The sequence below is a fragment of the Petaurus breviceps genome, unplaced genomic scaffold, assembly GCF_028583685.1.
Source record: "Petaurus breviceps papuanus isolate PSGF00001 unplaced genomic scaffold, PetGlider_PUasm1.0 37, whole genome shotgun sequence".
NCBI classification, from domain to species: domain Eukaryota; kingdom Metazoa; phylum Chordata; class Mammalia; order Diprotodontia; family Petauridae; genus Petaurus; species Petaurus breviceps.
In genome coordinates this window covers 64,426,076-64,436,989 of record NW_027186296.1, presented here as the reverse complement: position 1 = coordinate 64,436,989, position 10,914 = coordinate 64,426,076, and the positions used below count along the sequence as shown (strand labels likewise).

The 10,914-nt window shown below is 39.9% G+C and overlaps 1 protein-coding gene and 1 pseudogene across 6 annotated transcripts in view; one reads left to right on the top strand and one right to left on the bottom strand.

The window, feature by feature from the left end:
• Window positions 1-10,914, top strand: part of NTRK3 (neurotrophic receptor tyrosine kinase 3) — a 462,765-nt gene that overhangs the window by 46,571 nt on the left and 405,280 nt on the right. The gene's annotated exons all lie outside the window — the stretch shown is intronic.
• LOC138168593 (retinal cone rhodopsin-sensitive cGMP 3',5'-cyclic phosphodiesterase subunit gamma-like) lies at window positions 6,364-7,993 on the bottom strand (annotated as a pseudogene).

Below are 10,914 nucleotides of genomic sequence, written 5' to 3'. Positions count from 1 at the left end.
CCCCCATTGGCCTCCAACAACTGAGATATTGTCCCTCAGCTCTGAGATCCTCTGTGGCAGGGTTTTTCTGACTCCCACAGTCTTCTCTCCTTCCCCCAAACCTGCCTTTCACTGTCATTCTTTCTATTATCCCATACTTGGTCTCCTTTTCACTCTGTATTATCTGTTCTTACCTCATTTCCCCTTTTTCCCTTCCTTTCTTTTGATTTCTTATTCCTGCTGCTCATTTCTGGATCAAGGATATTTGGGAATTAGGGGTGAGAATATGTGTGCATACGATGAGGAGAAAGGGCAAAAAGTGACTCCCCAACAATAGAAGACTGGTAACTTTTATTACCAGCATTTTTTGACATATTGCATTTCATTTGCTTTTTATAATAACCAGAAGGTAAATATCATCTATCGGTGTATACATATATACATATACATACATATATATATATATGTGGATGTGTGTGTGTTTGTGTGTGTATGTATAGGTATTTATAGGTAATATACCTATGGTACTAGGTGGTGCAGTGGATAAAGTGCTTGGCCTGGAGTCAGGAAGACCTGAGTTAAAATCCAGCCTTAGTGGCGGCTAGGTGATGCAGTGAATAGAGCACCTGCCCTGGAGTCAGGAGGACCTGAGTTCAAATCGGGCCTCAGATACTTAACACTTACTAGCTGTGTGACCTTGGGCAAGTCACTTAACCCCAATTGCCCTCCAAAAAGAAAAAAAAAACCCAGCCTTAGACATTTACTAGCTCTGTGACCCTGGGCAAGTCACTTTACTTCTGTTTGAGATAATAACAGCAGCTACTTCCCAGGATTGTTGTGACAATAAAATGAAATAATATTTGTAAAGTTCTTTGCAAACCTTAAAGCACTACATAAATACTAGCTATCATTTTATACCTATAGGCATTATTACCCCCATTTTATAGAGGATAAAACAGACAGGGGGATTAAGTGATTTGCCCATATTTGTCAATGGTTAGTTAATGGTTGAAGTGGCATTGAACATAGGTCTTCCTGACTTTAAGCTTTTTAGTCACTGTGTCAGACTCTTTTTCTGTAGAATCAAGAAGACCTTAGTTGAAATTCTGCCTCTGATCCTTACTTATATGGTATGTGTGACCCTGGACAAGACCCTTAATCTCTATGCATTTCAGGAAACTAGAACCCATCTAGTAAGACAGAGAGGGGTAGGTGGAGTAAATTCCCCTTGCTAATGGAAGTCAGAAATCCTTCATGTGTCACATATATGTGACAAGGTTATCCTATTAGAGTTTGGGTTAGGCCCTAGGTGGCAACATTTGGTTTGATTGATGGAATCCATTCTGATGTGGTGGAAAGAACATTGCATTGGATTCTTTGACCTTTGGTGGGTCATTTAAACTTTCCAGTTATCCCTTTCCTCATCTGTAAAATGAAGGAATTTGAATAGGTAATTTTAAAGTGTTTTTGCAGTTCTAATTTACATGCTCTTTTTTTAGTTGAGTGTTTCATTTTTGCTGTATTTATTGATCAGTCATTATAGTTAGTTATTAATTATTATTAATCCTTCACTCTGGGATTGCTTCATCCAGTTCTGTAGACATTTTTTATCTCTATACTAGCCCTCTTTTATGAATTCTGTCCATCTGCTCTTCTTCTTTGTTAACTCTATCCTTTTTCCACCCTATATAGTGGTACCTTACATGTATCAGGCAATCAAGTATGTTTGTTGAATGAATGAATAAAAATGTGAGTCTCTCTACAGGCTCTACCAGTCCCATGTTTACACTGGAGTCAGTCATCCTAGTCTGGACGAGCCCCCGGTGGCTGTAGCTCCTTTCTCCTCTCTCCAGAGGGAAGCACAGTTTGAATTTGGATTTGCTAGGGAAGCTGTGAATAAACTGGGATGTTTTCCCTCTGATTAGCTGCCACCCTATAACTTCAGAGCTGCTTCCTAAGGCTAAAAAATACCCAGAAGTGAAAAATCAGAGGGGAGAAGGAAGAAAATGAAGAACATGGGATATAGTTCATTCATTCATTCATTCACTGAATCAAATCCCTCTTGATCACTTGCTCTGTCCCAGACTCTGTGGAAACTACGAAGTTGAGTAAGAAGTAAGGTCTAGTCAAGGAAATAAGTATTTATCAAATGAACATTATGTACTAAACGCTGTATTAAGTGCTGGGGACAAGAAAGGGGGAAAAGAAAAGCAGAATGTTGTGCTAGGTAGTACGATATTGCAGAAAGAGCATTAGATTTGGAATCAAAGGCCCCAGGCTCAAATATACTACTTCTTAGTCCTGGGTTGGACGTTGGGTGAATCACCCACCCTCTTTGTATGTTACTCTCCTCATTATTAAAATAAAAGTCTTGAACTAGATCCTTTCCACCTCTAAATATAATTCTCAGACATTGCCCATTCTCTTAGAGGGCTTGTAGTAAGTAGGATAAGACATACCCTTGCATAGCTACAGTAGAAGGTGGGAGATGAAAAGTAAAGAATGATTGGTATATGATGTGTGCTACAGGAATTGAGGATGAAGAGATTAATTATAACTGGGGAGGAAGACTTTGTGGAAAAGGGAGTATTTGAGTTTGAAGGTTGAGTAGGGTTCAAGCTGGAAGCAGCAAGACTTTTTTGGTTCCAGTGGTCTCTGATGGTTCCATTTAGTTTCTTTTTTTCCTCCTTAGCTCATCTTAGTGAGTCAAAAAGACCCAATAATTTAATTTCCTAGCCAACCTATGATTTTAGAGTCCACCCAGAGAAATACATCTGAAATCATGAAACTCTGTGTAGACACACAGTAGCTGTGTGACTATAGACAATTATTTTGCTCTCATGGCCTCAGGTTTCCCATCTTTAAAATGGGAATAATAATATCCATAGTACCTATGTCACAGGGATGTTGTGTGGTTCAAATGAGATGGTAGATTTAAAGTGCTCTGTAGATCTTATAGCACTATATAAACACCAGTCATCATTACTGTTATTATTATTATTATTATTATTATGATCAGACTTTAAGATAATGAATCTAACTGTTCTGTCTAATTAATGGTCAGCCTATTCTAAGCAATCTCAAACTATGTACTGGGAGAAACTTTGGGTCAACCTAAGTGGTAATTTGAAAAGGCTGTTCTAAAACAAGCTGCCTCACCTTCCTCTCATTATTTCATCATGTTACAACAGAAAGAAGACAGGATTGAAAGTTAGAGGGCCCGGCTTCAAAGTCTGACTTTGTCTCTATAAAACCTTGGGTAGATCAGGTTTAATGCTGAGGTCAGCAGTGTGCCTAGCCTATGGATCTCAGTATCCTCAGCTGTAAAATTATGGAGTTGGACCAAACAACTTCTAAGCTTCATTTTAGTTCTAAATGTATGATTATGATAATTCTTAGGGAAGGAGGTATTTTACTTGAGAGGTATTTAAAATGGGAAAGATTCTTCTCTGAGAGATTTCCTTTCACCAAGAAGGCAGATGTTCTCTGGATGTCCTGCCCAGTCTTATGTTCCTGTAAACTACATCCTTAGTAATCTTCCCTAGGATTTAGTAGCTTTTATAATCAATCAATTCCTCTAGTGAATCTGTGAATTAATTGGTGTGGGTAATCTTGCCAGTGATTGCAGATTACAATTTATCCATCATTGCCCAACCTGGGCAGCTTTTCTTTAACAATTCTTAGGGTCGAGAAATATTTTCTTATATTCAATTTAGTCTTTCTACCCATCTCTTATTCATTGATGGAGATATATGTCATAAAGAAAGTGGGAGCATGTAGTCGTAGGATCAAGGCACACAGATCTTGAGCTAGAACAAATGTCAAAGGCCTTCTAGCTCAACCTCCTCATTTTCCAAATGAGGACATTTATTTTGGAGGAAAGTTAAATGACTTGCTTGAGATTGGAACCCAGATCCCCTGGTTTCACAGGAGTTAATGCTCTTTTCAGTCTCTCTCATGAGGAAATTGATGCCCAAAGAGATGCAGTCATTTATTCAAAGTTGCACACATAATTGGCACCAGATCTGAGAATTCTCATCTCCTAAGTTCCAGTGCTATCAGTCTTTTTATTACAGCATGACAGGCCCTCACAGGAATGAACTCATTTGATTACTTTTTCAACATTGGCTCATCACTTAGCTTTTTTTTTTTTTGAGGCAATTGGGGTTAAGTGACTTGCCTAAGGTCACATAGCTAGTAAGTGTCTGAGTTTGGAGTTGAACTCAGGTCCTCCTGATGCCAGGGCTGATGCTTTATCCGCTATGTCACCTAGCTGCCCCACTTAACATGCTTTTCTGAGAAGTGTTACAGAAAGCACTGTATGTGGAACCAAAAGACCTGAGCTCAAAGCCTGACTCTACTACTTGTGTGTCCTTTGGCAAGCTGCTTGGGCTCTATGGACCTCAGTTTTTACTCACTTATAAAATGAGAGGCAGCAACATTGCTGTGGAAAGAGCACTTGACTTGGAATAAGAGAACCTAGATTCTAGTTCCCATCATACCAAGAACCTAGGTAGAGGCTGGTTACGTTAGTGTCTTCATCTGTAAAATGAGGGGGTCAGGTCAGTTCCAGCTCAGATGTGTTAGGGGTCTATAAGAAGGCTTGACTAGACAATCTCTAAGGTCCTTTCCAGTTCTTATTCCTATTATTTTAACTATGGAAAAGACGCTGGAGAAGGTTTATTTTCCTAGTAGTTGAAAAAATCATTGTGATCTCTTCCATTCAACATTACAGTGATAGAACATATATCAGAAGGGGCAGTAACCTTAAAAATCAGGAAAATGGTGATAGTCAATTGATATGTTTTTCCATTATTTAGGGCTAGTTCTCAGGAATAATAGTAACAATAACAATAATTACTGATATTAATGTAGCAATTTGAAGTTTGCAAAAACATTTTTGATACTTTCATCTCATTTGAGCCTCTTAACAACCCTTTAAGGGAGGTACTCCAGGCATTATATATGCTATTTCTATGTAGTGATCACCTTTCCTTCCAAACATATATTGAGAGTATTGTATCAAATAAAGATAATCGTGATGTAAAATGGGTTCCAGGAATGCAAATGTTTGTACTGAGCTCAGATGGATTGAATGTAGCTTGTGTGAGTGGTGATTGGATGAGGGTCAGTGGGGGTCAGGATGGGTGACTGTAGGGAAAGGGATTGATGGCAAAAGGAAAGAAACTCAGAGAGAAATGAGGCGTGCAGGCAGGATAAGCCTTGGAGGCAGCAGTATGAACAGCTATAGCGAGTTGCTGTTAGAAAAGGCTTGGCGATTTTGGTGAATAGGAGCAGCCCAGAGGAGCTAGTCTGGGGCAGTGTGTCCAGGAAAGGAGGCAGCAATTTTAGAGAGAAGAGAGATGTGTTAAAGGTCATTGGTCAGATTGCTGCCCACAGTAGGACAACAGAGTCAGGGTTTGGGTGGCCGAGAGACTAGGTTACAATCTGATACTGACAGATTAAACTGGAATCAACAAGAAAAAAGACTCAGGTACCCAAATGATTGAGACATCCACCTTGGAATTAAATGTGAAGTTACAGTCCTGAAGGAGTCTGGTTATAAACTTCATCAAGCTGACTGAGAGCATGCTGGGTGAAGAAATAGCACAGAGGAAGGTCCACAGATTGACACAAAACAGGGAGAGAGTTTTAGACTCTTTGAAGGTGGCGCTTCTTTTTTTTTTTCATTGCTATAACTCAAGGGAATGGGTAACATTAGTGAAAATGCCCAAGGCCTTGCCGTGGGTCACTTTTTTTTTTAGGTAAGTAGAACTTTATTTTTTACAGTGTTTTCAGAAATGCCTTCCTATTGAAAGTTCCCTGCAAAAAGAACACAAAAAAGTCACGAACCAAAGGAACAAAAAATATGAGAACATTGTCCTGACTCACTGAACCAAATATGGGCTTATTATATGGACTCTATGGATAAAGGGAGAAGATAGATGTGAGCTAAGGTGATATAGCTTAGGCTACTAAAGATTTATTGCATTTGGATGCATAATTCTGTTCTCTAATCTACCACCGACTATGCTCTTTGGCTTTGCCACGGATGCTTTTCTTCTGGCTTGGGTCAGATGTTCCTGTGCTACATTTTAGACAACTTTATCTGGTCCCTTGAGGTAGATCAGTCACTCAAAAGGAAGGTTTACCACTTTGAGAGCTGAGCTATTTTGAAAACAGAATGTTTGACACCAAAGGGAAAGTTCATTTCCTTAATCCTTACATGTGACTGATATTTGAAGTGCCTAATCTGTGGGAGAGCCTAAGGAGAAAATACTCTAAAACATCTAAGCCTCTGGGCACATCACAGATTGGTTGGGTCACACATAAGCATCCAAGGTACAAGAAATGTTAGGGACAGATGATATATACTTTCTTGACTTAGATGATTCCAAACTGGGCCAGTTCATGTAATTCCAGGTGGCTGAAGGCTTCCCAGGGACAAATGACTGTGATACCTGTTCCAAGGCCCTCCATGCTGTAATGTAACCCCAAGGAAAGGCAACTTCCCAAGGTTCAAAATACCAGCATAGGTGCTCTCCATTTTATTCAGTGACAAACCAAGAACAGAGAAGATCAAAACATGACATCATTCAAAATACAGCATTTACTAAGTGTGATTAAATAATCTCCAAGTACTACCCCACCCCAGGACCTTCCAATCATTCAATCAATTACAAAGTCCCTGTTCTAAATACTACTCCACCCCTAGGCTGTACCTTCATTTAGTCCACCACAAAGCCCCTCTTCTCAAATGGAGATTAGTTTCCAAATATAAGTAAAGTACATTCACTTGTTCAACCATAGAACACAAAAAGGTCAAAAGTTCCCCACCCCTGGATCACAATTGAATCTACCCCAGAGTTATATCAAGTTTAAGCACAGCACTTAATACCCAAATGGAGGTCTTTTCTTCATCTTGACACAAGGCAAGTTCTCAGCAATCTTAGTTCCTGGGGAGACAAGGCTTAGCAAGGCCACAAGATACATTTCCAGTCCCTTCATTAATTCATCCTCTGTCTGTAGAACAGTCCTAGAACCCCTGAAAACATTAGCAAAACCCTCTCCCAGGATTTCTGTAAACATACAACAAGAAAATCCTTCTTCAGGGCTTCTGAACCAACAGAAAGGTTCCCAGACCCCTGCAACAACAGCACTGTCCTTCACCAGTGGACAGTATTCACTCTGTCTGCAGGACAGTCTCCAGACCCCTGCAACAACAGCACTGTCCTTCACCAGTGGACAGTATTCACTCTCTGTCTGCAGGACAGTCTCAGGGCTTCTTAACCAAAAGCCAGGTTCCAGGACTTCTTCAACAAAAGGACTGTCTTTCACCAGTGGACAAATCTGGCAAAACAACATCAAAACAGACAGACAAAGTACCAGCAAAACAGCCATGTCTCCTCAGTCCTTGGCAGCTCTGGGGGCAGGTCTCAAAAGTCCAGGGCGATTCAAAGTGGCACTCAACAATACTCTCAGTCTCTCTCTGCCTCCACGAGGTGCTGCTTCCAAAAAGTTCTTCTGCCTCTCTCCTGTCTCTCCAAATCTACGTCACCAGCTCCTCCCAGTTCAGGACTCTCTTTTCACATCAACAAGCCCATCCCACAGGTGGGATTAACAAGCTCTGGGTTTTAACACAATCAATTTGAAAACCAAGCAATACAGGGGAATCTTTAATTGCCATTACTATCACACATGCCTGGGAAGTTATCTCCAAACCCTTTCACACCTTTCTTAGGAGGCTTGCTTGAATTTAGGGGGTGCCTTGCATGGAGTGGTGGGACCCTGGCCTGAGGTTGGAGGGGCCAATGTATTGTTGTCACTCATTTTCAAGTTCCTGGAGATAGATGATGTTTCCCTTTCAAGTGTCTTAACCTGTGAGATGTCCAGAGGAAGATTCTTCATCAGGCCTCTGGAAATGAGGGCCTAGAGTTCAGGACAGAGATAAGGAAGTGCTGGACATTTAGATATAAGAGTCATCTGTATAGAGATAATAGTTGGATTCATGGGAACTGATGAGATCACCAGGAGAAAGCATAGAAAGAAAAGAAGACTTTCTTGATTCTTTGGTTCAGAAGAGAGCCTTGTAGTGAAGAAGGTCATCATAAAATGTAGAGGTATAGGTTTAGGAGTGTTCAAGACCCCAAAATACTAACATAACGGGTCCTGCCGAATGAATTTGACTCAAGTCTTCTCTCAGCCAAAGAAAAATAAAGTTTATTAAAAGGTCGCCATATTGGGTAGACTCTTAAGGAGTCTTGGTATCTGTGACGCTTGCATTGGACAAGTGGGCCAGAATCATCTGACACAGAGTAAGTCTATTCTAGGTTATTCTATGGTGCTCTTACCTGGCTCACTTTTTTTTTTCACATGTTGGAATTCATTTGGTATCTTATTCACCTGCAAGTGAAAAATGAGTTAGATGGCCCTGAATCAGGTCTTTTCACCTCTTTATATTTGGCACAATGGGTAGGAGGTGTCTTGCTTTTAGAATCGACTTCCATAGATATCTTTTCTTTGTTTTAAAATAAATTTTTATTGATGTCTTTTTTTTTTTGGTCACATAGGTTACCTTGTATCCTATCTCTTTCCCAGGGAGTCATCCCATATAACAAATAGACTTTTTTTTTAAAACAAAAAAATTAAAAAGAGGTGGAAAAATAAGCATAATAGATCAATACATTAGAAAAGTCTAAAACTATGTACAACATACAGTACTTGTCATCCTCCCATCTCTGCAAAGGGGCAAGTGGAAGTGTATTCTAATATCTCCTGAATCTTCCTTGTTTGTAATTTTGCAACATTAACTTTAGATTATTTTTGTTTTAATTTACATTGTTTTAGTCATTGTGTATATTCTTTTCTTGGCTCTTCATTATGCATAAGTTCATATAGATCTTTTCATTCTTCTCTAAATTTATTTATTCATTATGTCTTATAGCATAGTAATATTCCTTTACAGTCACGTACCGCAATTTGTTTAGCCATTCCTCATTTGAGAAGGCATCTATTTTATTTCCAGTTTTTTGCTGGCACAAAAAGCGATATTATAAATTTTGGGGTATATACAGGGACATATCAGTGGACATTTGGAGGATATAAGCCTATTAATGGAATCTCTGGGTCAAAGCATATGGATATTTTAGTCACTTTATTTGCATAATTACAAATTGCTTTCTAAAATTGTTGTACTGATCATGGTTCCACCAACAATCCATCAATGTGCCTATTTTCTCACAGCCACCCATATGTTCACTATCCCCACCTTTTATTATCTTTGCCAACCTAGTGAGGTGAGACCTCAGGATTGTTTTGATTTTCATTTCTCTTATTAGTGATTTGGAGCATTCTTTCACATGGTATTAAAAGTTTGCAATTCTACTCTTGAGAACTATTAATTAATTAATGTCCTTTGACCACTTATCTATTTGTATACAACAAAAATATATTTTCTCCTGAACCTGGATGAATAGCTGCTACTACATAGGACTGGCGTTCCTCAGGAACCGCCCCTCCCCCCCCAAATAATGAATGGAACTAGACAGGCCCTTACTTGTCATATTTTAAAAACTGTTCTGTGTGGGCAGTACCAAAAGTCACAGTCAAGAGTGACTAATGCCATGAAACCTTACCTACGTGAAGCTATATGAAAGCATCAGGAAGTAAGTTGAGAGTTTCAAAGTTTGCATAGCTGAAGGATATCCTTTTAATCACCAGTCCTTTTGTATTTTAGTGATGCTGGATAAAATATTTTCTAAAACAATTGAATTTATTTACCCTTACTCATTCTCTCTTACCCATACTCTCTCCCCTTCACTACTCCCTCTACTTACTTCAGGCCTTAAACAGGATACAGTGAAGAAAATTCAACCTTTTTTAAAAAATGACTTAAGTCAGTCAGTGAATTTTTACATAATAATGCCTGCTGTGTACCAGGCACTGTTCTTAGAGTCATCCTTATGAACATCAATCATTATTTCATTGAATGGTGTCCTTAGGGCCTATTAAGATGTGTAGGGTTTCTGGTCTCTATACAAAATGATTGGATTTTTCCAACCTTTAGAATTGACTCCTATAGATATCTTTTCTTTGTTTTTAAATAAATTTTTTTTTATTTTGGAGGGCAATTGGGGTTAAGTGACTCACCCAAGGTCACACGGCTAGTTTTTTGTGTTAAGTGTCTGAGGCTGGATTTGAACTTAGGCCCTCCTGACTCCTAGACTGGTGCTCTATTCACTGCACCACCTAGCTGCCCCTAAATAAATTTTTATTGATGTCTTTTTTCGTCACATAGTTTACTTGTATTTTATCCCTTTTCTTTCCCAGAGAGTCATTCCATATAACAAATAGAATTTTTTTAAAACAAAAAAATTGTATTCCCTTCTCTTCTCCCTTCTTCCTTCCCTTCTCCCTTCCCTTCTCCCTTCCCTTTTCCCTTCTCCCTTCCCTTCTTCCTTCCCTTCTCCCTTCCCTTTTCCCTTCTTCCTTCCCTTCTCCCTTCCCTTTTCCCTTCTCCCTTCCCTTCTCCCTTCCCTTTTCCCTTCTCCCTTCCCTTCTCCCTTCCCTTCTCCCTTCCCTTCTCCCTTCCCTTTTCCCTTCTCCCTTCCCTTCTCCCTTCCCTTCTCCCTTCCCCCTTCCCTTCTCCCTTCCCTTCTCCCTTCCCTTCTCCCTTCCCTTCTCCCTTCTCCCTTCCCTTCTCCCTTCCCTTCTCCCTTCCCTTCTCCCTTCCCTTCTCCCTTCTCCCTTCCCTTCTCCCTTCTCCCTTCCCTTCTCCCTTCCCTCCTCCCTTCTCCCTTCCCTTCTCCCTTCCCTTTTCCCTTCTCCCTTCCCTTCTTCCTTCCCTTTTCCCTTCTCCCTTCCCTTCTCCCTTCCCTTTTCCCTTCTGCCTTCCCTTCTCCCTTCCCTTCTCCCTTCCCTTCTCCCTTCTCCTTT